This window comes from Xenopus laevis, chromosome 1L (assembly GCF_017654675.1).
Source record: "Xenopus laevis strain J_2021 chromosome 1L, Xenopus_laevis_v10.1, whole genome shotgun sequence".
Taxonomy (NCBI): Eukaryota; Metazoa; Chordata; class Amphibia; order Anura; family Pipidae; genus Xenopus; species Xenopus laevis.
In genome coordinates this window covers 190,154,199-190,181,239 of record NC_054371.1, presented here as the reverse complement: position 1 = coordinate 190,181,239, position 27,041 = coordinate 190,154,199, and positions in this window count along the sequence as shown.

Below are 27,041 nucleotides of genomic sequence, written 5' to 3'. Positions count from 1 at the left end.
CACACTGCAGAAAGTTGACTTTGCATGGAGAAGAGAGCTGAATAGACATCTGCCTAATGTCATTCTTAATACTGTGTCTATCTTATAGAAAACATAATTTTTTTAGGAAATAGGAGATACATACAAAATGTGAGTACTAGGAACGACAAAGCCATTTCAATTTCTTTGCAAAATAGCCGTTCACTTTAGAAATCCAACATTCTCTTACAAATGTGGTTGATGTATCACTGGCACAAACATGGAACCATTCGCGATAATTGCAAATCCAGTTATAGGTATAAACAATTTTAACTGATTATTGATCTATATGTCTTTTATAAAATGTGTTGTGGTAAGTGCTGCTGTGAAAAATGTTATGTTTGAAGAAGTCTCAGACACCAAAGAAACCTCAGCCTAAGATAGATTGGTTCAATAACCAATCACTCGGATTCTCTGCATAGCAGAACACATCAATACAACTTTGGCTAATCACTTGAATAGATGTGTGACTTAGGCTGATAGGGAAAGAACAAGTAATTTTAATTTCAACTACGCATACACACAGCTTAACAGAAAATAAAACAACAGAAAGCAAACAAGTCCCAGCTGAATCTTTATCTTTGAATTATATATTTTTATCTACATGTTTTATAGCGATTTGTGGCATTTAAGCTGGGTGTATACAGGCAGAACAACCTGTTTAACTTCCTAGCCAAACAGATTGATTGTTGGCTGATATGGCAATACACAACCAAGATATAGTGTTTTGACAGTAGCTATTCTGAGTAGATTTCATTTAAAGGTTAGCATCGGGGTGGGCAGATAAAAGCCAGTTATTCAGAAAGTAACCAAAAAAATGGCTGGCTACTTGCCTACATTTTTTGGACTCAAATTTAAAGATAGGGAACATCAGCAATTATGTGTTGACATCAGCAATTATATGCATTGACTACTGCTAAGACCATGAGTATATTTCAGATACCATACCAGTTCATTTAAACATTTATTGGGTGCAAAAGAAATGTCTAAATAAAAATGTATCCATAACAAACATAAAAGGTGTCTTTATGCTTCGTAATCCATAAGCTTCCCAGAAACAATGCATTTTGTGCCATTGGGTGATTCATCAGTGAAGACGATCATCATTAATAACTCCAGCTCTTGGTTGCTTTCAAGAGGTGTTTACTTGTAAAGAGAATTGAAGTTAGCGTTTAAACATTCTTTCATATAAACATTTTATTAATGCTCATAAATAAACACAGAGCAACATAATCAACCAAGGAAATACGTGTAATTAGTCAAGGTCATAGCAGAATTAAAAAATATGCTGAAAATAGGGCACAGCTGCAATAATAATTGAGAAACAGTGACTGATTGTAGGGAGAGAGAATTTGTAGAGGGAGTGCTTTATCTGACTAAAAGAATAATTTGACAATAAGTAACTATGGACCTTGACAAATAAAGGTAATCTAATTCATTTAAATAAAAAAGGTAGAAAATAAAGAGGAGAAGAACATGTAGAATGTGTAATGCAAAGGTGACTGGAAGAAGGGAGAGAATATCCTACCCTAGAACCAAAATATGATTATCTTATCCGATCATATCAATTGGGGATGCTTATAAAGATTCCAGCTTGCATGGCTGCAGAAATTACATTTCATTTAGATGCATTCAGCTTGCAATCAGTGCAGTCCTTATGGACCTTATGCCAGGCTCCATAGCCACTGATCCTTTCCTTGGAAAATATGACTTTTTAGGTAGAGCTAAGTTCTTAATAAAAACTCGGGTATTGCATAGTGAATGTGTCTGTTTGTGCCATATGGATAACTGTTGCATCTGAGAATTGCAGCAAAGGATAGCAGGAAGGCAGTCTCTTGTACAGAAGGAGCGAGATCTGAAATAACAAGGTCAAGCTGTGTGTCAGAGGCGCATCGATGGTATTGGAAACCCAATGATTGAATTCAATTTTACTAGGGGTTTAAAGTGTGAAGAGCAGGGGGACTAAGATTGGAACCTTGAGGCATTCCGACAGAGACAGTCAGACTGAGAAACTACCAGAAAAAGCACCTTTAAAAGAATAACCAAAAAGTTACTATTTAGATGTGGAAAGAGCAGTGTTACAGATGCCTTCAAATAAAATTAGCTTTTAAATGCGAGCCATTTGAACTTTTGTATACATTTACTGGCCATTTTAATGTTCAAACATGTAACTATATGCAGCTCTTAAAATGAGTTTGTAGCAATGTCAAAGAGTAATTGCCGAGATATCTTCATTTCTAAGGTTCAAATATATTTAAATTCTTTTTAGTAAGGTAATCATTAGACTTGGGAGTTAGACTGCCATCTGTTATTTAGATTTGCTGACCCTCACAGTTGAATGCCTAGAATTAAGTATGAAAACCATCAAGAATAATTTCAACTAAATCTAGCCTCACAGTCTATTGGCCTCGCTGACCCTAGAAACCAGTTGACATTTTAAATTTCACTTTGTAGAAAGGCAAAATAGAAAGTAGAAAGACACACAATTCTGGGCAAAATTCTTCAGTACTGTGTCTTAAATATATTGAACTAAGTTTCACTGCAATAGAAGATAACACTAATACTATTGATAGGGTATACAAAGAAGTAGCAGCTGCTGCTGAAAGGTATTAGGAGCAAGGGATACTCACAGGGCTCACCCTTTTGCGACCACTTTATTGATACTGAGCATCCAATAATTAAATCTGAGCCAAACGTTTCATTTTCCGTAATAGTCTAATGGAATCACAGTGTCTATAATATCTTATCATCTAACAGCCCAAACATCTATAAAATGAAAAAATAATTAAAATCATTTTGATGCGCAACAATTGTTGACACTAGCACAATTTTTATACGCCCGACTGATTTGTCCAAATTTATTAAAGTCAATTGGCATCCAAATAATTTTTGTCAGCGAATTTTCGAACGTAGTTTCACGAAAACATTCATGGTCGTCGGAACGCGGAAATTGATCGTGACTCCATGCCTGGCGAATTTAATCGTCCATCACTACTAGTGAGTTTTGAGTGCCTACACTTGGATGTTTTCTAAGTGATCAGAAGGTCAGCCCCTTCACCAAATTCCTTGTATACTGGGTGCACATTCTGCTGTGTCCAGAAATTTCCAGATCATGGACAGCACTCAAAAAATGCACTTTTCAAATAATTAAAATGCCTTTATTCATCTTACCATGCATTCATGTGTACATTGACCGTGTCAATTTGATAAAGGGTCAGTGTGTGGACCTGAAACGCTGCTGTGGTACCCAACTTTGCAAACTGTAATATATAATATCTTTCTCTTCTGGGAAATTAGGCCGACATCTTTTTTAATTTTACCTTTTTGGAATTTTGGGACTGCCATCTTACTTAATACCAATTAGTTTGATATTAATAGTGAAGTTGAATGGAATAGCAAAAAAATGAGTAATGGTCACCCATTTCTCATTCCTTTTTTCTGAAGATATGCCATTTTGATCATTACAGTTGGTGCTACTGTATGTAACCCTCCTGTGTGGTGTGGAAAAGTTGTCAAGCTTTGCTGAATAAATGTACACTTTGTTTTGAATACAAGTGGAACTACATTTTTTTAAAATTTATATTACCCACACACATAATAAAAGTATACTTTGGGGCAGATGTATCAAGGGTCGAATTTCGAGGGGTTAAATCCCTCGAAATTCGACTGCGGAATAGAACCGAATAGGCAATTCGGGCAAATTTACGTGCTGGCGAATAGTCGAATGGGCGAATATTCGCCCGGCGAATAGGTGCACGATCGAATATTCGATCGAATGATCGATCGAATGATCGATCGAATGCCTTTTTATTCGATCAAAAACTTAGAAAACAAGCCTATGGGACTTTCCCATAGGCTTTTAAAGCAATTCGGTAGGTTTTAGGTGGCGATGTAGGCAGTCGATGTATTTTTAAAAGAGACAGTACTTCGACTATCAAATGGGCGAATAGTCGCAGCGTTTTTGTGCTCGATCTATTCAAATCATTCTACTCAGGCGAATTTACGCCAATTCGATAGTCGAGGAGCACAAAAAATGACTCGAAATTCGAGCTTTTTTCCCTCTATTCCTTCACTCGAACTTAGTGAATGGGCCCCTTTATGTATATATGTCACAGCAGTCGTCAGATAGATGGATCCCATCCCATTGGTTAATGCGGAAGGCAAGAGGCAGATGATAATGATTCCTGGTGAAAATTATAATAATGCTACTTGTGAAAACACAAATTTCATCAGAAAACTGCAATGGGCAAAAAAGTTTGCTCATCTCTGCTACCCACATATCATCAATATATGGTGCTTGCTCGAAGAACCCTGCTTTTTAGGGTTTGGCCAAATACGAACAGTATCCAAACACTTCGGCAGCACTGGTATGTACGCCAACGGAAATGCCCGATGCGGCCGTGAAGGGAGCGTGCCATTTTTCCAATTATGTAGTGTTAGGTTTGGCCAGACTATTGGATTTGCCTGAATCTGAATCTTGCTAAAAATAGCTCAGATTCGGTGCATCCCTACATTTGAAGGGGTTATTCACCTTTAAATTAACTTTTAGTATGATGTAGATAGTGATATTCTGAGACAATCTGCAATTGATTTTCATTTTTGTAATTATTTTTTTATTTTAACTCTCCAGTTTGGAGTTTCGGCAATCTGGTTATGACACTAGCAACCGTGCATTGATTTGAAAACAAAAATAGAATATAAATAGGAGAGGTCTGAATAGAAAGATGAGTAATACAAAGTAGCAATAACAATAAATGTGTAGCCTTACAGAGCATTGGTTTTTATATGGGGTCATTGACCCTCGTTTGAAAGCTGTAAAGAGTCAAATGAAAAAGGAAATAACCCAAAAACTATAACATATAAATAATGAAGGCCAATTGCAAAGTTGCTAGAATTGGACATTCTATAACATACCAAGGGGGTTATTTACTAAACTCCGAATGCAAAAATCATTGAAAATTCTTAATTTTATTCATATAAAATCAGATTTTCAAAAAATCATGAATTTTTTGGAATTTATTAAACCCAGAGGATGGAAAAGTCTTTATCTGAAAATCCAGCATCTCAGACCTGTTGAGGTTGCATATAAATCAATGGGAGAAGTCCCAATGATTTTTTGATGTTCGCTGAGTTTCGGGCAATACCCCGAAAATCTGATTTTTTTCCCGCAAAGCGTATTTTCTGGTAAATGTAATGATAAAAAAACTGAGCGGATTTGATTGGAGTTTGTAGCAGAAAATATTGAGATGAATAAGGACTTTGATAAATAACCCCCTAAAAATTATGTGAACCATGCCTTTAACTCTGCTATTCTAAATTGCTTTGCATAAATGAAAGAAGGATGACAGCAGCACTGTTGCACACAGAACACACCTTCAGGATGGCAGAGAAAAAAGTTGGGGCTGTATGTGCCAGATGCTTCACTTATGCTGCCTCCATCTGCTTTATTGGAGAGACATTTTTTTTGTTACATCAATTACTCAATTGATTATTTACATATGTGTTTATTGAAAACAAGGTGATTGTTGTCTAATCATTTAACAATCATTGAAATCTGGTAATATATATACTAATCATAATTTTCTTAATAAGCGAGTAACATTTTATTTGATTCTGAACTCGTATTTTTCATCTGTCTACACAAATGAGGAACCAGTAAGTGAAGGTTTCCTTCTTAACAGTCCCAATTCTAGTAATACAACTAATGATGCATGGTTCACACATGAAGAAATTCAAAAGAGACTAGAACATGTTAAGATTAACAAAGGTCCAGGGCCAGACGGTATTCATCCCAGGGTAATTAGTGAGCTTAGCTCTGTGATTGCCAAACCTCTTTACTTAATTTTTCAGGATTCATTGAGATCTGGCATAGTGCCGAGAGACTGGCGAATTGCTAATGTGGTGCCTCTATTCAAAAAAGGATCCCGTTCTCAGCCTCAAAACTATAGGCCAGTTAGTCTGACGTCAGTGGTAGGAAAGCTTTTCGAAGGGTTAATAAAGGATAAGATACTGGACTTCATAGCAAATCATAATACTATGAGTTTGTGCCAGCATGGTTTTATGCGTAATAGATCTTGCCAGACTAACTTAATTTCTTTTTATGAGAATGTAAGTAGAGACCTCGATTCTGGGATGGCAGTGGATGTGATTTACTTAGACTTTGCTAAAGCATTTGATACAGTGCCACACAAAAGGTTACTGGTTAAATTAAGGAATGTTGGCCTGGAACCTAGTATTTGTACCTGGATAGAGAACTGGCTAAAAGATAGACTACAAAGAGTGGTGGTAAATGGAACATTTTCTAATTGGACCAGTGTTGTTAGTGGAGTACCGCAGGGCTCTGTACTAGGTCCCTTGCTTTTCAACTTTTTATTAATGACCTGGAGGTGGGCATTGAACGTACTGTTTCTATTTTTGCAGATGATACTAAATTGTGCAGAACTATAGGTTCCATGCAGGATGCTGCCACTTTGCAGAGTGATTTGTCTAAACTGGGAAACTGGGCAGCAAACTGGAAAATGAGGTTCAATGTTGATAAATGCAAGGTTATGCACTTTGGCAAAAATAATATAAATGCAAGTTATACACTAAATGGCAGTGTGTTGGGAGTTTCCTTAAATGAGAAGGATCTAGGGGTCTTTGTAGATAACAAGTTGTCTAATTCTGGGCAGTGTCATTCTGTAGCTACTAAAGCAAATAAAGTTCTGTCTTGCATAAAAAAGGGCATTAATTCAAGGGATGAAAACATAATTATGCCTCTTTATAGGTCCCTGGTAAGGCCTCATCTGGAGTATACAGTGCAGTTTTGGACTCCAGTCCTTAAGAGGGATATAAATGAGCTGGAGAAAGTGCAGAGAAGTGCAACTAAATTGGTTAGAGGGACGGAAGACTTAAATTATGAGGGTAGACTGTCAAGGTTGGGGTTGTTTTCTCTGGAAAAAAGGCGCTTTCGAGGGGATATGATTACACTTTACAAGTACATTAGAGGATATTATAGACAAATGGCAGGGGACCTTTTTACCCATAAAGGGGATCACCGTACCAGAGGCCACCCCTTTAGACTAGAAGAAAAGAACTTTCATTTGAAGCAACGTAGGGGGTTCTTCACAGTCAGGACAGTGAGGTTGTGGAATGCACTGCCGGGTGATGATGTGATGGCTGATTCAGTTAATGCCTTTAAGAATGGCTTGGATGATTTTTTGGACAGACATAATATCAAATAATATACTAAGCTCTATAGTTAGTATAGGTATGGGTACAGATGAAGCCACTTGGATTTGTGAGTTAAATGCGTCATGACTCAGAGTTAATTGAAGAAACTGTGTTATCTAAAGTTATCTTAACTCATTTAATGCATTTAACCTTTTCATTAGCATACCAAAGCACCATTGTTCACAATGGTGAATGCTTTAATTAGATGGGATGTTGTGACACAGTTTTCTGTGTTAAATGAGATAAATGGGATATCTGTGTTTAGTTATTCTGTGTCAAACAGACAAACCAAAGTGGCTGCATCTGTATATAGAATTTAATTAAAAGTAGGGAGGGGTGTGTGTATGGATGCTGGGTTGTCATTTGGAGGGGTTGAACTTGATGGACTTTGTCTTTTTTCAACCCAATTTAACTATGTAACTATGTAACTATGTCTGAATTGCCTCTGGGTTCATGGTAGTTTTCTCTGGTCCCAGTTTTCTGTTCAGCTAGATACTTGCAAACAGGACCTTTATCTGACATTAGTGGTATTGTTAATAGCTGTCAACAGTTGAACTTTCTACCCATAGTACAGTATCTGGATTTGCTCTGAGTATTCAGATAAAGGGTAATTAGCATGCAACCCTTGTATCAACGGCCAGAGAGCAATAACTCATGTTCCATCCAGCTTGAAGAGATTCAAATGTTTGTGAATTCTTTACTTGATTTACTGTAATTCCTCTTAGTATACCCTAAAGCAAAATTAATTTCATATTTCCCTGCAAAACAAATATCTAAGATTTATAGCAGCTAGTATTGGACATACATGTAAATCATAAGATAAAAAAGTCTTAGCATGATTTTTCGATAAAACTAACTAACTGGTATCATTATATATTGTATGTGTGTGTCTGCATGTATAAAAAATATATTATAAATATAAATATATAAATATATTATAAAAAAAACAGCAGTTATAGCTAGTATTGATATGATGTCTCTTTTACTCTAATTCCACTATAAATAATAAAGGGCCCAAAGCTTGCTTATTATTTAGCATAGCTGCAAACGTGAGAAATAGTCAGTTTCAGGCTGAAATTAGTGGTTTACCTTTAGGTTAACGTTTAGTATATTATAAAACGGCCAATTCTAAGAAACTCTTCAATTGTTTTTCATGTTTTTTTTTTTATAGTTTATGAATTATTTGCCTTTTTTTCTTCTGACTCTTTCCATCTTTTAAATGGGGTTCACTGACCCCATCTAAAATCAAATACTCTGTAATGCTACAAATGTATTGTTCGCCCTACGTTTTATTACTCATCTTTTTATTCAGACCATCTCCTATTCATATTCCAGTCTCTTCTTCAAATAAATGCATAGTTGCTTGGGTAGTTTGATCCCTAGCAACCAAACTGCTGAAATGTCAAAATGGAGAGCTTATGAATAAAAAGCTAAATAAGTAAAAAGCCACAAATAATAGAAAATAAAAACCAATCACAAATTGTCTCAGAATATCACTACGTCATACGAAGAGTTAATTCAAAGGTGAGCAACCACTTTAAGGACGAAAGAGACAAGCCTGTTCAAAAGGCTGGTTAGAACTAAGGTAGACCATATACTATACAACTAAAATTATTCAGACTTTGAGAGGTTTTTGGATTTTTTTAGTGCATCGTTCAGCTTTTTTTTTTCTGTTTGTACGTAAATATGGCATAAATATTTCTTGCATTTTCTCTTGCTGCTCCTGTTTTGCCTTTGTGCCATAGTGCCTAATGTCCAAAATCTTGGAGATTTTTTGCTGATATTGTTTTGGCAGCATATTGACTCTTGCAGGGCCTTGTATGCTGTAGTTATTGATATTTTAAGGGGGCTTAATCAGATAATGATTGGAAATAAACACCCATATGGGCAGCCAAATTGGGCAAATATCCACTAATTGGTGTCCTTACAAGTAGTGAGTTTAGCTACAGTGAAAAAAACCCAGTAATAATTGACAGAAAAGGGTATCAGACAAAAGACAAACACATGGTTCATTGACTTAAATGGAGCAAAAGGCAAATTGTACCTCTTCTATGTGGTGCTAAGATTTGCAACTGACTGTGAATGATGCCCTGTAAGAAGCAGCTGGCATGGGCTTCCACATACACTTGTGTGCTATTCTGACCCACAAGAAGGAACGTAAATGGTGCGCTTGTGCTGTGCACTATACTTTGTGTTAGTTGTATGCTTCACATAGGCAGAAGTGCTAAGTGAATGGTACCACATGGGGTGCAATTGTCACATCACACACCAGCACCGACACAACAAGTCCTAATGTGCTACGGGCAAGGACAGCAAAGGACAAGGAGAGAGAACAATACATTCTAGGCAGGCAGGCAAAAGAACCCATTCTGATTTACATGAAGACAAAATGCAGTGAGTATTCAGAAATGCAGGTCATGCAGAACTATTTACTGAGTTCTAAATAAAGCAGTATGAGAATTGTTTAACAGCAAGTGAAGGTGCCTTTCTATGTCATACAGAAACCCCATGCCACTCTTGCACTTTGTTATTATAGAAAACATACAGAAATCAGGAACAACACACACAACAGTTATTTTCCATCAATAGGTGTCATTGTAACATATAAGTGCTCCAATGAATGGTTTCACAACCTTCTGTGTCATAAGCAAATTTACATTTGTTCTATAAACTTTACCAAAGTCAATCCATGAGCATATCTTGTTCGATATTGCTTCATATTTTATGCTCATTGAATATTTACTACATGACAATGTCAAGTTAAAATTCTAAACTGCACATTGACTAATCCTCTGAGGCTGAATAAATGTCATACTAAAACATTCTTCTTTTTAAGAAAACCAATAAAGAAAAAAAACAGCCTTTACAGCATATGCTCCAGAAGTGCTGCAAAACACTAACATTTTAAACAAATCAAAGAGAGGAATAACAACCAAATTAACAAAGAAAATAAAGCTTTTAGATATACTGTATTTATCATAGAGAGAAATGGATCCTCGTCAAAATCTTATCTAATTAGCATTTGTGGTTAGAAGTTATTTTTTTTACTGATTATATATATAATCTGATGAATTTGAGGATTCATTTTGACACTCTGGGTTTTCTGATGCGTAGGGAATTGGTCACCAAATTTTATGAGCCATTACCCTTTAAAAGGATTAGTTGGTTTTCTATAAATCTTGGCTTCAGTTGAGCTTCTGGTTTTGAGCTTCGTGTATCTTGTGTCTTCTCTGATAATCAAGTATTTAATGCTGAATTGAAAATAACGTGGTTAACACAATATTTTTTTGTGCCAACAATTTTTCTTTCACATGAATTTAATACAGCAACCCCACAAAAGTGTTTACCATCCCATATTGCAGTGGAAAATAATGTTGCATATATTATAAACTTCGAATTACAGGTATGGGACCTGGGGTATTCTGGATAAGGAATTGTTCCATAATTTGGATCTCCATACTTTTGTTTTCTAAAAAATAATGTACACATTATATAAACCTAAAAAATTGTTTTGCCCCCAATAAGAATTAATTATATCTTAGCTGGGATAAAGTACAAGGCTGTTTTATTATTACAGAGAAAAGGGAAATTGTGTTTATAAACTTGATTTATTTGATTAAAATAGAGTCTATGGGAGCATAATTCTTAGCTTTCTGGATAACGGGTCTCTAGATAATTGACCTATACCTGTACATATTTCTGACTGAATAAAATATACCATATTTAGGCAGGTCTTAGACAATGCTTTGTGAACAATTATCATTCGTTATGTGTTGCAAAATTCAAATCTTTGCTCTTGTTAATGCAATTTTTTTCCATTTATGACTTTTATTTCATTTCCCCAAAGGATTATCTATATATAGTACACGCATTGATATCAGTACAATTCTTACAATTGTGTATGAAAATTGGAATTTTGAGATTCTGTACAATTAGATATAAAATAATACATATTATGCCAATAAATCTTTATAATATATCCAGATTTGTTTGGTACTGTGAACACTCTTTGACCATGAAGAAATATCAAAAAAACTATACCACTATCCAACATTGTTTTATAAATCATCACCCAACTAGATTTTAGATGCATCGTATATTGATGTATGTATATATATATATATATATATATATATATATATATATATATATATATATATATACACGTCTGCACTGTGAATCCCAATTACACTGGGGGTGAGCCCAAAAGGTCCAGAACAGCCTATACCAGGCAGCAGGTTTTGGAACTGGAGAAGGAATTTCACTATAACAGATATCTGACCAGGCGAAGGGGCATTGAGATTCCCTGTGTCTCTCCAAGAGGCAGATCAAGATCTGATTTCAGAACAGGAGGATGAAGTGGAAAAAGGACTACAGGTTACCAAATACTAAAGTCAGATCCAACGCTTCTTCCAATGCTTCCAGCAACATCATTGCGTCTAGTTCTGCTGCCAGCGAGAATCTATCCCAAAGCTCCACTCAGGATCAGCAAGAGGATATTACAAGGTTATAAAAACACATGGCAACACACACAACAAAACAGATGACTGAATATTTATAGAATCTAATATATACATACATATATATATATATTTTGGTTCTTCTAGATGTATTTCTTTTTGTGTTCGTTGCTTGTGCGTTGGAAAAAAAACCATGAAGTCTCTCGGTCATCATATAAAGGCTTTAAATGCATGCCAGCCAGCATGGAACCAGGTTTTCTGTGCAGTGTTTCTCTTTCCTTCTATTGATTTTTATAAAGCCAGTTTGTCTTTATTTATTGTGTATTTTAGGGGATGGGAGGAAATAAATGTTCAGTTTCCTGTGATTTTTTTTTCCTTAAGGTTACAGAAAAAAATACAGGGTTGGGAATTTGCCCGTTAAATATTTAAAATAAGTCTGTAGTAGATAAAAAATATCAAATTCTTTTTTTTTTGTATAAAACGATAAGGATAATATTACTATGTGCAGATCTTCTCAAAGGCACATAGAGCAGCACACGAGCTGGGAAGTGGCGTGCATTAAATCAATTTATAATAATATTGTGATATTGAAAGAAAGTTTCCAAGTCGGCTAGTTAGCTTGTTGTTTTGTTGTGGAAAGTGTCGTACGATTTCCCTTTTTAATATTATTTTTATTATTATTAATAATAATAGTAGTAATAATAATAATATTTCATTTTTTTTTAGTTGAGACTCTGATGTAATCCTAATTGCTATATATAATATAGCCCTAATTTATGGCTAACTTAATCTTCCAAGAAGAATTACAGTAAATGAATGCTCTAGTAAATGTCCTTTTCCTTCTATATACCTTAGTACACAACTGGCTAAAAATCTGATACAAACAACTTTATAACCAAGACCTGGTATGCTTCATTGTGTGAGTGGGGTAACTTGAAAAAAATGCACCCATTGTAGATAATGAATTTTTGGCATGTGAAAAAACGCCCATCTACTATAATGCCTTTGTGCAAAAAAAGCCAGATGTATTTAATGTATTTTTGGTTGTTTTGAGAATTTTTCCTCTATGGCAATATGTGTCTGAAACAGGAAGTGTTCTCTGCCAGTCCTGGATCAATGTGGCCCAGAAACACTAGTTCTTCCTTTATCACCATCCTCTGTTCCTTTAACTGAGCTGTTACAAATTGGGTGTATGGTTTTTTAAGGCATACCTCCTAACTTGCATGGCATTCAGCTAGTGCTAAATGGGAGCATTGCACACTTATTAGTAATCTATACATTCCAGCTTTTGGTTTATAATTTTTGAGCAAACAAGAAGGCGGAAAATGGTGCATGTAAGCCTATAGCAAAAATAAGTAAAGTAAGGGGACCACACCACATATATTCAACAGTTAATTTTTAAAGTGAAATTGAGGGCAATACTATGGTGCACCCTAGTTTAAGGTGCATGTCAACAATGGAGAATATAAATGCGTTGTCCCAAAAACATAAAAAAACAAGAATATTAAAAGTAAAGAATCATTTGTTAGGACAAAAAATGGCCTAGCACGTTTCATGCCTGTTGGAGCACTTACTCATATGAGGCATAAAATGTGTCCTTAATTTATTTGTCCTAATAAATTATTCTTTAATACACTTTTTGGTATAATTATTATTTGATGTAAAAATTGCAATATTATCCTTTTAGTGCTGGCAGAGAAAACCTTCTTCTGTAAGTAGTTGAAGATTTCATAAACCTTGTCCATCAGTTAGCTTTGTTTCTTTTCCAAACATTTCAGTTTATTTTGTATAGGACACATATGTATACAGGCTTTATTTAGTGACAATTAAGTGGTGTTAATTGAGAGCATTGGATTTTTTTTTTAAATCAATGAATATTTTTGTTCAGGACTTTCACCAGTGTCCAAACTGAAAAAATATTGCTTTTTTTCCCCAAGACAAATTAAAATTAAAAAAAGACACACTTTATATAGAACATTTTAAGCCTGCAATCCGATACTTGTACATAAACACATACGCTGTAAATTTAATTAAAATAGCTGAAATGAAACTAGAGATAATTTGTTTTTTAAATAGACTGCCACATGCTACATTTACATAAAACCCATTAGTTTGCATTAAATACAAATTAGCTGCCTATGTGAATTAAATCGCATACAAATACTCTCCTTAAAAGATCACATGTTGAGTATAAAATTGGAACTAACCAGATAGATATTGTTTGAATCAAAATAAAGTTATTGGCCCTATCATCGGAAGAATTGGTTTTTTTTTTTAGTAAATACATAATTATTATTCTGAAAAGTTGACACTTATATTCTCAGTCATTCAAATATTGATGATAATTATACAGTAAAAAAAAGAATCTCAAAGCATTCTATCAGCTGCTTGTCTTTAGGTATATATGTACATATAAGTGATGATTTTCTAAGAAGTGGTACCATTGCAGTTGCCAGAACAACCAATCAGATCTCTGCTTTTTATCTAATTTTACTAGACTAATCAAAACTAATTGCTAATTAGTATAATTAACTTATTGTACAAAACTAATTGCTAATTGGCTTCTATGGGTAACTGCAACTTTACATTATTAAATCAGTACAATTTTAGTACAATTTTTAATGTCATATTTTACAAGGATGTCCTAGATGGTGTACCAGATATTTTTTGTTATATTTGTTAGTGTAAAGTTTTCACACCTGACACATGATTGATATTATACATTTTTTTTTCTAAATGCAACTACACTTTTATTTGCTGAGGGTCATTTCGTTCTGTCTTTGCAATGCTCCATACCTCATGTCATTTTTATTTTGTACATCAGCAAGGTAGTATGTTAAAGATATCTTGTATAAATTCCTTCTTAACAAATCTTGAAAGACATAACGGCACTGACTAAGTTCACATGAAGGTATACAGCATTTGGTGTTCAGGATACTAAACAGCTGCCTATTGTAGAGTGATACATCCTGAATGTCATCAACTAAATAAAACCTTATTCCACCATACAAACACACATAGGATATAAAAATAAGATGCACTCAACTAGATTTAAAACAGTTATTGTTGTCCAATCAAATTAAGGTAGTTGTTTCAAACTTTATAATAGTAATTCAGCAGTGCACTTCAAATACATTAAGGGGCAGATTTACTAAGGGTCGAAGTGAATTAGAAATTAGAAATTAGAAATTCAAAGTAATTTTTTGGATACTTTGACCATTGAATAGGATACTACGAAGATTTTTGAATATTCGACCAATCGATAATCGAAGTACTGTCTCTTTAAAAAAACTTCAACTTCAATACTTCGCCTTTTCTAAGTCTTTACACATCCAATAAAAATCCTTCGATCGATCGCTAAAATTGTTCGAAACGTTCTATTCGAACAATTTAATCGTTCGATCGAATGATTTTTATTCAACCGCGGGATTGCCAAATTTGTTGAAAAAACTTCTAATTCGATATTCAAAGTTTTTTGTACTTCAAAATTCGACCCTTGATAAATCTGTCCCTTAGAGATGAATTACTGACTGGACATTTCAGGTATATTTCTCTTTAAACTTACAGTATATACTGTAGGTAGCAAAACAATTATATTATGTTTATTATATGTTTAAATGTTTAGTAGATAAGGGGTTATTTATAAAAGGTTGAGTTTGTGAGGTTTTCTATACCTCAAATAAACTCACAGCTCAAATGTTTTCTTATTTATGAAAAAACTCAAATGTAAAAAACTTGAATCAGTGAAATATGAGGGACAAACTTGAATACTCAAATTGATTGAGTTATTGGTGTAAATAAACTGGATAATCGCTCAAATTAATCGAATTTTTGAGTAAAACCTCCCTGGTACTGTGATATTGGTTTGACCTAACCTGTGACCTCGACAATACCTACGTCTCCTGTATCTGTACCGTATTGACTGATTGCTACTGACCTGGCCTGGCATTCAACTACGTTCCTTGTTTCCCATTCTGCTACCACACTCTCGGTCCCCTTGCTAGCTCAGAACTCTTTCCTTGGTTCTCCCACAATAAGACCTGGCAGCATCTTAGTAGCAAAGGGCTCCACCTAAAGCCAAAGGCAGAAGAGTAGGCCGAGACCAGAACCTTGAAGTTTGTTCTGGGTTTGGGATACCCCGCGTTACATCAAGTTATTCTACATGCACATCCATGTTATTGAATGTTGGTTTCCATGATGATAGAAGGGCCCCTTTTGACAATGCAGATAATAGAGATAAATAAGTTAGGGACCACCATGTGGGGTTTTACCTTGATGTGGTATGGTGGCTTATCAATATTATGATCATAACTTTGTAACAAAAAAACCCTGTTTCAAAATTACATGCACTTGCATATTTACTTGAATTATTTAGACAGGGCTTTAAACTTTTTGAAATTGGCCTCAGGTGTGCATCCACAACCCCCCCCCATAGATGGTAACATCTACCCAAGTTTATTCCAAATCCACTAGTTCCCACGTACCTCAAAATTCCCTCCCCTCAAAACACTGACAGTTCATGGAGGATTTATAGGGACCACAGCTTAACTAATACAAGGAGGGGGACAGGGGACCCTGGTCTGCAGGGTCTTCTTTTTCCCCTCTATTCAGACGTCTGTCACCCAGGGCCAACACTCAAAGAGGTTGTAACTAATGGCAGACCCCAGCTGGTATATCCTTGGCAAGGTACACTCCTCTACTTTCAACTCGGACTTTCCCACTGCCTTCATAGCCTGGTCAAGGCTAACCACCCTAATTTGGGTGTCTGGGTAGGTCTATTTTTGGACAGCTATATCTACATTACTTTTCCATTAAATAGACTGCTTACTTTAGTACATTTTGTACAAGTGATTTTATAAATTATTTTATAAATGACTGTCAAGTTTTTGGTTCAGTTTATATTGAAAATTGCATTTCCAGTGGAGCAATGGGGGTGGCCTAGAATATGGTCACTCAAGGTGTAAATTCTTGATTCTCTTGTTTGTACATCTCCTGAGAAAGAGAAATTTGTCCAAAATATCAAGTAAATAAATGGTCTCTATTAAACCTGCGCTAAAATTTTCACTCCTAGCGTGGGAATGTGCTTTACTGTGAATGCCATGTATTTATGTCCTCCTAGGGGAAAAGCCCAGGAGCACTGACAAGGGGACATTTCTGACAAGCAAGGAGAACATGTAAACACAAGGCATATTGAAGTCATGCTGCTGCTGCCTGCTGCAGGCATTAAGTTCAGGGCTCCCCTGTGATGTGTACTGAGTCTTGTGCTGCAGGTGCTGACAAAACCACAACCAGTGCAAGGTCAGCAGTTTTGCACCCCTTAGTATGCCAATAGTGTTAGCCATCTAATCATAAAAGAGCCTGACTGTATTCTATAAAAAGCTTCTATATCTATTTTATATGTCCGCCAGCAAAGGATGTGAATCTTTGTATAAACTATTAAATGTCTCTGCAAAATAAAAAAAATTAAAGCAGAAATGTTACTGACTATTTATATATACACAGTATTACAGGTATAGGATCCCTTATCCGCGAACCCAATATCAAGAAAGCTCCGAATTACTCAATAAACTCTATTTTATCCAAATAATCCAAATTTTCAAAAATGATTTCCCTTTTCCCTATAATAATAAAACAGTAGCTTGTACATGATCCCAACTAAGATAGAATTAATCCTTATTGGAAGCAAAACCAGCCTATTGGGTTTATGTAATGTTTAAATGAATTTCTAGTAGATTTAAGGCATAAAGACCCAAATTATGGAAAGATCTGTTATCCAGAAAACCCCAGGTCCCGAGCATTCTGGATAACAGGTCCCATACCTGTACTATTATAGTAATATACTATCTCAAACAATTGTGTTCCGAGGTACACTTTTAAAACAAAAACTTAAATCAAAGCTATGTCAGTAGAGACTGTTTTTAAATTTCTTACATAAATTAAATTAGCTACTGTATTATCGACAGCATTACTTTATACCACGATGAATTGAGAGATTCCTTAGACTCACTTTATATCCTCCTTGACATGCACCATTTCCCCAGGTACGTAATCTACATACTAATCAGCTTTGGGTTACTTGACTGCTCCCTAGTTTTATTGCAGACAAGGGCTTTACCATAGTTAATGTAGTAAATGTTGCTAGAAGCTAAACAACTGGTTTAGATAATGTCAAAAGACCCTCAGTATGCTAATATATACTTATGGACAGTTACAATTGTTGCAAAAATACTGATCAAATGCAATCAGCTCTTTACTGATTTTATCCTCAAATACTGACAAGTAAGCTGATGAAAAAAAGCTAATTCTGTTCTATTTAAAACTGTAGAAAATCCCATGTGCAGCTCTTGAATTGACGTAAAAAAGTGGAGGGGTGCTATGTGTGCTGTATGTAGTGCAGGTGGTAAAATAAGCCCCTCCTATGATAAGCCACACCCACTGTTATAATAAGCCTCACTCACAAACACTTTCTCGTTTAACCAACTTTAAAGCCAAATGCCATTTTGCTGTTTCCTTGTAATAAACATTTTTGTGCCTAGATTTACCTAAGTACTGTGTATGGCCTGTAGGGACCCAAAATTAAAATTGTTCATACTATTTTTCTTGGCTGCCAATTCATCTTCTGCAAACATAGCACCTTGTGTGTAGTGTGTGCCATAACACAGCACAATGCCAGTACAGGTATGGGATCCATTATGCAGAAAACTCAGAATTACGGAATGGCCATCTCCCTTTGACTCCATTTTATTCAAATAATTCTGATTTTTAAAAATCATTTCCTTTTTCCTTGTAATAATAAAACAGTACCTTGTAATTGATCCACACAAAGATATAATTAATTATTGGGTTTAGTTAATGTTTACAAAATTTTTAGTAGACTTAAGGTATGAATTACAGAATGATCCATTATCCGAAAACCCCAGGTTCAGAGCATTATGGATAACAGCTCCCATACCTGTTTATTCTATATTACCCCATATTATTTTATATATATCATTCTTATGGCATTCTTCAATTTGTTACTGTTCTCTATCTTCATTTTCTCTTTTTTTGTTTCCCTTATTCTTCTTCTCTCTTGTTCTCTATAACCCACTTTCTTCATCTACACGTTTCCATCCCTTATTTATTTCCTTCCCAGAAATATTAACTCTGCTTTTATCTCCTATATGTTTTAATTCCTTGTGCTTTTGAACCTCTCTTTTTTACTTGCATGCAGATGTTAGGAGGATCAAAAGAAAGCTCCAATATTTCGATTATAAAGTTCTGGGATTCAAAAATCTTGCATTCCCCCCAAGGGGATGATAATTCACAGAAATAAAGAAATGGGGGCATGGCATCCTTGTTCCTCCCTCCCCAATTCCAACACTGCATATATGTAGACCTAACTTGGGTTGGCTTCAGAGAAAATAAAACAAGTCTGTGCAGAGAAAAGTTATTTAGGAAAATAAACAAAGGTACAGCTTGTCCACTGACTACATGTTGCAGACTTAAGCATCACAGCTCAAAAAAAGAGCTTTCCTTGACAGTATTTACACCATAAGTAATACAATCCTGATAGCACTAAAGTGCCAGAAATAATCTTGGGAGAAGAGGATCTTTTGAAACTCTGTGCTATTAAAACAGAACAAGAAGGTGACAGAATATATGATTTTCTACATTGCATTTGCCCTGTAAAAATTGGAAAAATAGCAAATATAGAAACAGCTGTGACATGACAATTAAAAAAAAAATGCATATAAAGCTATGGGGCCGATTCACTAACTTTGAGTGAAGGATTCGAAGTAAAAAAATTTCGAAGTGTTTTTTGGGCTACTTCGACCATCGAATGGGCTACTACGACCTTCGACTGCGACTTCGAATCGAAGGATTCTAACTAAAAATCATTTGACTATTTGACCATTCGATAGTCGAAGTACTGTCTCTTTAAGAAAAATCTTCGACCCCCTAGTTCGCCATCTAAAAGCTACCGAACTCAATGTTAGCCTATGGGGAAGGTCCCCATAGGCTTTCCTAAGTTTTTTTGATCGAAGGATATTCCTTCGATCGTTGGATTTAAATCCTTCGATTCGAAGGATTTAATCGTTTGATCGAAGTAATAATCCTTCGATCGTTCGATCGCACTATTTGCGCTAAAATCCTTCGACTTCGATATTTGAAGTCGAAGGATTTTAATTCCCACTCGAATATCGAGGGTTAATTAACCCTCGATAGTCGACCCTTTGTGAATCGGTCCCTAAGTCTAGTAAACATACTGTGTATAATTACTTATGCTTCGATTCGAAGGATTTAATCATTTGATCGAAGTAATAATCCTTCGATCGTTCGATCGCACTATTTGCGCTAAAATCCTTCGACTTCGATATTCGAAGCCGAAGGATTTTAATTCCCAGTCGAATATCGAGGGTTAATTAACCCTCGATATTCGACCCTTTGTGAATCGGCCCCTAAGTCTAGTAAACATACTGTGTATAATTACTTATGCTCTGCAGTTGTACTGACCACAGTTTTGCTCCACGTTCATTGAAGTGTAAATTGTTGGTGTAAATGGCAGCATGACATACATATTTACATAGAACCCAGAGCATTTGTATACAGAATTTGTATATTGCTAGTGGAATAACTGTAGCAACATTTTAATAATTATGTGTTATTCCACACAGGCAAAGGTGTTTTATTTGACAAAAGTGAAACATTAAATTGATATTGTCATAAAATGTAACTGTTCCTAATATTTCTGGTTAAATAGACATGTTCCTTTCAAAGCTCAGTCATTGGAGAAATCACAAGGTTTTTTTTCCTTGCCTGACCTTACTGGATAAAATCCCTTGCTATGGCATAATTATATTTTCTCCAGGTTCATCACATGCCTCTTTCTCCTTACAGTCTTGGAGATAAAGATTTGATCAGACAATCTTCATATTAACCTTGTACAGTATATATTGCTTCTCGCAGATCAGGCTCTCCTACAGCCACATCTTTTCTCAAAGAGACAAATCCAATTAAGCAAGCATTTTTCCAACAAGATAAATCATTCATACCCTTAACATGCTTATGGCTTTTATTTGATATTTGGTAACAAATAAGATCCGGAAAGAAAAATACTACAACCTAATGCTAAAAAATGTGTCGGTTGATTTATTCAAACACAATGAAAATCAGTCCTCTTTTTGTGCAATTTCTTCTCCAATTTCTCTCACTCTATCAATCTATCTTTCCATTCATGTAATGGCATTGTTTATCTTTCTTCCTCCTAAAACACACCTTATATGCTATATCCTATCCTATTTCTCTTTTTTACTAAGGGGTAGATTTATCAAGGGTCGAATTTTGAAGTAAAAAATACTTAGAAATCCGACCATCGAATTAAAATACTTCGACATCGAAGTTGAAGGATTTTACACCGAATTTGGGCATCGAACGATCAAAGTAAAATCATTCGATCGAACGATTTTAGGGTACGATCGAACAATTTTACATTGATGTGTAAAGACTTAGAAAAATGCATTAGAAGGTCCCCATAGGCTAACATAGCACTTTGGCAGGTTTAATTTGGTAACTATTGAACTCAAGTTTTTTTAAAGAGACAGTACTTCGATTATCGAATATTCGAATATTCAAACTATTTTACTTCTAATCGAATTCAAAGTAAATTCAAAGTCGTAGTATCCTATTCGATGGTCGAAGTATCCAAAAAATTACTTTGAATTTCGAATTTTTTTACTTCGAAAATTCCCTCCAACCCATGATAAATCTGCCCCTTACTGTATCTTTATTTGATTGTCTTCTCACCTTTTCTGCTCTTATTCTTTTTTCCTGGCTTTAGTTATTCTGTTATTTTTGTATTGCCTTTCATATACAGGTGTTGTATCTGTTATCCATTATGTTCAGGACCAGGGGTTTTTAATATAAGGGCTATTTCTGTAATTTGGATCCCCATACCTTAACTCTACTATAAACCAAACATTAATAAACCCAATACAATTGTGTTTATTTATATCTTAGTTGGGATCAAGTGCAAGGTCCTGTTTTACAGAGAAAATGACAATCATGTTTAAAAATGTGAATTATTTGATATAAATGAAGTCTATTGTAGATTGCCTTCCCACACTTCAGAGCTTTCTGGATAACAAGCTTCCAAATAATGGATCCCATACCTGTACCACACATTTCCATAAACTGCATTTCTGTTGTTCTCTCTTTTCCTACATATGTCTTCTCTTACTAAATTTTTGTGACAAAAAAGGATAGGGGATCACATGTAGGTGGGTTATTTCCAGACAATAGGCACTATTGTGCTCAGTTTGTGTGTAATGTCAAAGGCTGCCTTGGAGGGCAGAAGAGCAAAACATATATTTCAATAGTTTTATATGCCCTGCTCTTTATTAAATTTGCATTAGAGGGGTACAGTAATGGAAACGTAGTGTTACAATTATAATACCTAGATTGATGCTTTTGGGAAGGGGCAACATGTAGTAAACATGTAGTATCAGTTTGATTGTACAAAACAAATAACCTCTACTCATAAAAATACAATGCAAGGTTACATATTTTGGTCCATGCTTAATAATATAAACTATTGTAGCATATGTATGTCCAGGAAGGGCACTAGGAGGAAGACAAATTAACTTATGTCTTAATTCTTCCATGACAAAATGAAAATAAAAAATACTTGGAAATGCTGGGCACATAAAACAAATAATGACAACATATTCCAGGTTGTAATAGCTTTATAAGAATTATAAATTGGTTCCAGCAGCCACATTTATCAGGGTAGGACAGGACTCCAAAGGTTAACATCAATAAGAATTACTTTAATTAAGTGTAATTCCATAGACATGGCAGTAATATAGTAATACAAGTCTTTCGGAAGTCATCGTAACACCTAAATGTTCCATTTGTGCTCATTTAATAAAGAAATGTTCAATCACAAAAAGTTTGGGTTAGAGAGTTAGAGTGCACAAGAATGGGTTAAATATTATAATTCAAATTAAGGGGCAGTGTGTTGCACAGTGAGTAGAATTCTGGCCATGCAACCATCACCATATTCTCACACTGTTTATTCGACATTGCATTTAGCCACATGCTAAATACAGGCTTAATATATATACAGTTACTATGTAAATTGCCAGTGTTTTAGCATTGATAAAGAAAAACATAAGCTTAACATGGTAAAAGGAACCAATTCACCTGTGTTTGGATTGGGAAAGGATCTGAAGTTCCTGTGGGACACCCCCACAGAAGTAGGGAGAACATGTAACCACCATACAGACAGTGCCCTAGTCAGAATTAAATCTAGGTACAAGATAGCAAGGCAACACACTGTGCCATCATACTGTTATATTCTTTTTACTTTAAACATTTAGGGGGTTATTTACCATAGGTCAAGTTTTAAAGGTTTATGAGGTTTTTTTGTACCTCGAATAAACTCACAACTGGAATTTTTTCAAATGAGAAAAACACAAATCAGTGAATTTGGGTTGAAAAACTCGAATACTCGAATAGATTGAGTTTTTGGTGAAAAAAAACCCCTCAAATTGCTCAATTGATCAACTTATTGAGTGAAACCCACCAAAAAAAACCTGAACATCACAGAGGCTACAAACATCTTTAAATGGTTCAAGATACCTCTGCCATTGACTTTTAGATGACCTCGACAGGTTTAGCTGGAGTATTTTTGGATTGAAACTATTTTCAGCTTTAGAGTATAATAAATCTCCAAAAATTTGAGCTTTGCCTGAAAAATACCTTTGAAAACTGGAATTTTATGGGTAAAAAATAACACGACATTTAATAAATAACCCCCTAAAACTCTCTTTTATATTTCAATACATGCATTATTCACTTCATTTGAGGTTGTCCAGTAAAAAAGAGTAACGGTATGGTATTAAATTCAGTTTACAGTGTGTGATTTTATGGTAGGGCTAACTTGGGAGACCCCACTGCCTGTAGGTGTTGACTCTCCCATTTCCAGTATCTTTAACAGAACAGACATCTATATTAGATTCAATATAATTTATCACTTAAATGAACTAGGGACTGGGCTAAAATAGCTGAAGCACAGCTCACATGTCTAAATATGAATTGCAATATGAACAGTTTGGGTAAATATTCCCCAAATTAGTTGTATTCTTTAAATCCATTAAGCCTTACAACCTCTGAAAATATGTTTCTTCTCACCTTGGCATATTTTGCCAGCTGTAAAACATGTGTAGATCCTATTCCCTTGCATAAAGGTTAATGTACAGGAACTGTACATGTCCAAATATCCAAAAATGCGCCAATATTGGAGGTTCGACCATTTTTCATTCCACGGAATGGGAGCCATAATTTGCTCTTTTGGGATCTCCTGAGCCTGCTCCTATGTGTTAAAAAGAACCATAGCCCTAAAACCACTAAACCTAAAGGTGGCTATACTTTGGCCCACATTTTTAATTTATGTTAAAACTTGAAAGATTATCATTATTTACATCATCTGTCATACAGATCTACTTCCCCTTACAAGCAAGGTTTAAACCTGTAGATTGTTTTAATGATTAACCATCTCTAACTTCATATTTTATCAGAATGCCTTCATCATCACTGAAATTTGTGTTTTAGTAGCATCACAAACTATGGTGGTATTTTTGGATTGTAAATCCACTAATTAAAATGTAGAAGCAAATATTATGACTGCAATGGACCAAATGTTCCTGTAGATACACAACTACTTTTCTTATAGGTCATTCTTCTGTTGCCAAGCCCCTTCAACATTAGCAACCTTGCTATTTACACATCTACTACTATTGTAACCTTTCATATTAACAGTGTGCCTCATGCACAGCATAAGCCAACAGGAAATAAACTGCTACTGTACCCTATGAGCCATTTTGGTCTACTCAGGCTGAAGGGGGTTATAGTATTGTTTTAAATCTCTTATTGTGCAGGACACATGACATCAGGCTATAAACATTATAGCTGAATGTGAATAGTAAAGCATATAATTCGTCAAGAAGATTCTTAGTTTGATGTTAGTGATTGACATTAAAACACTGCCATAATTAGGGGGTTATTTATCAAGGTCTGAATTTATCTCAGTATTTCTAATATCCAACTCTGAGCAACTCTGAATTCCCAAATGGACCTTATTTATGAAGAAAAGAGCACGGAAAAATAGGGTCGGGCAAAACTCAGAAAACTTCAGAGCTTTCCCCAAAGAGCTTTCCCAGAAATGTTCAGAGTTTTCCACAAAAACTAAGATTTTTTCTGAGTTTTCTAAATTTTTGTGCCGAAACCCCGAAATCATCGGATATCGGTATGGACATCAGTGCAGACACTGGGACCTTCCCATTGACTTATACAGGACCTTGAGAGCTGTTAGATGCCGGGGGTTTCGGATTTGGAGTTTTTAGACCATTGGACTTTAATAAATCTAGAAAATGTTAATTTTTTCCCCAGAAAACTACAAATTATTCGAGGTTTGGATATTCGGAGCTTGATAAATAACCCCCTTACTATTCTCATATTCAGCCATACTATCTGCTCAAACTACAGCACTTATCTCATGTATTCAGGTTGCCTTCTTTGATATCACTGGGTCTAATATCAGCTGCTGTCAGATCTCTTCATTTGTTCAAACAAATTCATGTTTAATAGATATTTAATAAAACACACGGGGAAACACTGATGATTCAAAACCTGCATCTTTCATGATGTGTGCCATTTAGGGAATTAAACAGTGCTGTGACTACAGTTGTGCACACTGATTATAGCAATCCCATATGAACACTAGTTATTAATATTTATAGCATATTATTTATCAGATGCCAGCAAGCTGCACAGGGAGTTATAGTAACATTACCAGTTAACCTATTTAAAGAAATAAACAGGGCATTCAGAGTGATCATGTGAGGTTATAATAAGTTAATGTTGTGCTTTAAAAAACTACCCATCCTAAATTATTATGATAAAAAACTTGGTTTGAAAACATTGTGCTTATGTTGACAACTGGCATTGAAACATACTGTACATGCTTTCATAGTGTGAGACCTCTTTTAATTCTACTGACCTGACTACTTACTTTTATTGACTTTTCCTCCTACTTGACATTTGGTTATGCATTAAAATGTGTACTATATTTTCTGGTACAAATTCAGAATACAGAATTTTATGTCTCAGTTTTTTAAGAACAAGCAAGGAATTTACACTGATAGGTAGAGGTAAGTTTTTTTTTAATAAGCAGGTAGAAATAGTTAAGAACCCATCCTGCAAAGGTAATAAAAGCAATAGGACCCCAGTTATCATTTTGTACAATGCAAATTGTACAGTGCACATTTTTGTGTAAAGATTTTGAGTTTTAAGATGGATTAGGGAAAAAAGGATTAGATGCCTGTTTAGTGAGCTAGTGAAATACTGGAATCTTTTTGGAGGTAAAAATTGTTTCTTCTCCTGCTGACAGATTCAGATGTCAGATATTTTTGTCTTAAGCTGGCCATAGACGCAAAGATCTGATCGTACGAATCGAGGATTCGTACGATATTCGGACCGTGTGTGGAGAGTCCCGACATTTTTCGTCCGGCGGAGATCGGTCGTTTGGTCGATCGGACAGGTTAGAAAATTTCTGTCGGCTGCCGATAATATCTCTGCGTGTATTGCCGATCGCACGATTTTCAGTGGGAGACTGTCACTAGCTTTGGTTGGACATAGATATTGTACGATTGCTGTCAGGGGCAGAACATTGCTGATCTGTTCTTTTACTAATCTGACTGGTAAGACTTTGATCTGAATGGTTAGTGGCGGGTCGGGAGATGGGAAAGTCCGATTGTATGATGATTCGTACGATCGGATCTTTGCATCTATGGCCAGCTTTACTCTTGCGAAGTTTGGGGGAATCACACCAGGATTTCCACAATAAATGCAGGCAAAAAACAGTCACATTCAGTTTATTTTTAAATCAAAAGGGCTTTCCAGCAGCAGAAAAATGGCAACAGAAGAAGCTTGTGTTCTGTAACAAATGTCCAACACAACAGATAGTTGGATGTCCAGCCCTCACCTCTGCATGGTTAACCCTGTGGTGGCTCTTAAAGAATCCGAAAAATTTTACACTTGATTTTATCAAGTTTTTTTCCAAACTGATTTTTTCAAGTTATTTTATTGATAAATAAGATACAATTGTGGATGGGGGTTTGGTTGAGCTTGGTTTAATTAAAAAGTGAGATAAATTCGAGTTTTATTAAATAACCATCATATGTTAAATATAAGAACATTAGAAGTTATGGGCTGGCCCGATTGCCATGTTAAAGGCAAATTGGATAGGCTTCAGTTGGCGTCTTTTGCCTTCCTCTGGAACAACTAGCTGTTAGGCATGTCTCTTTTTTC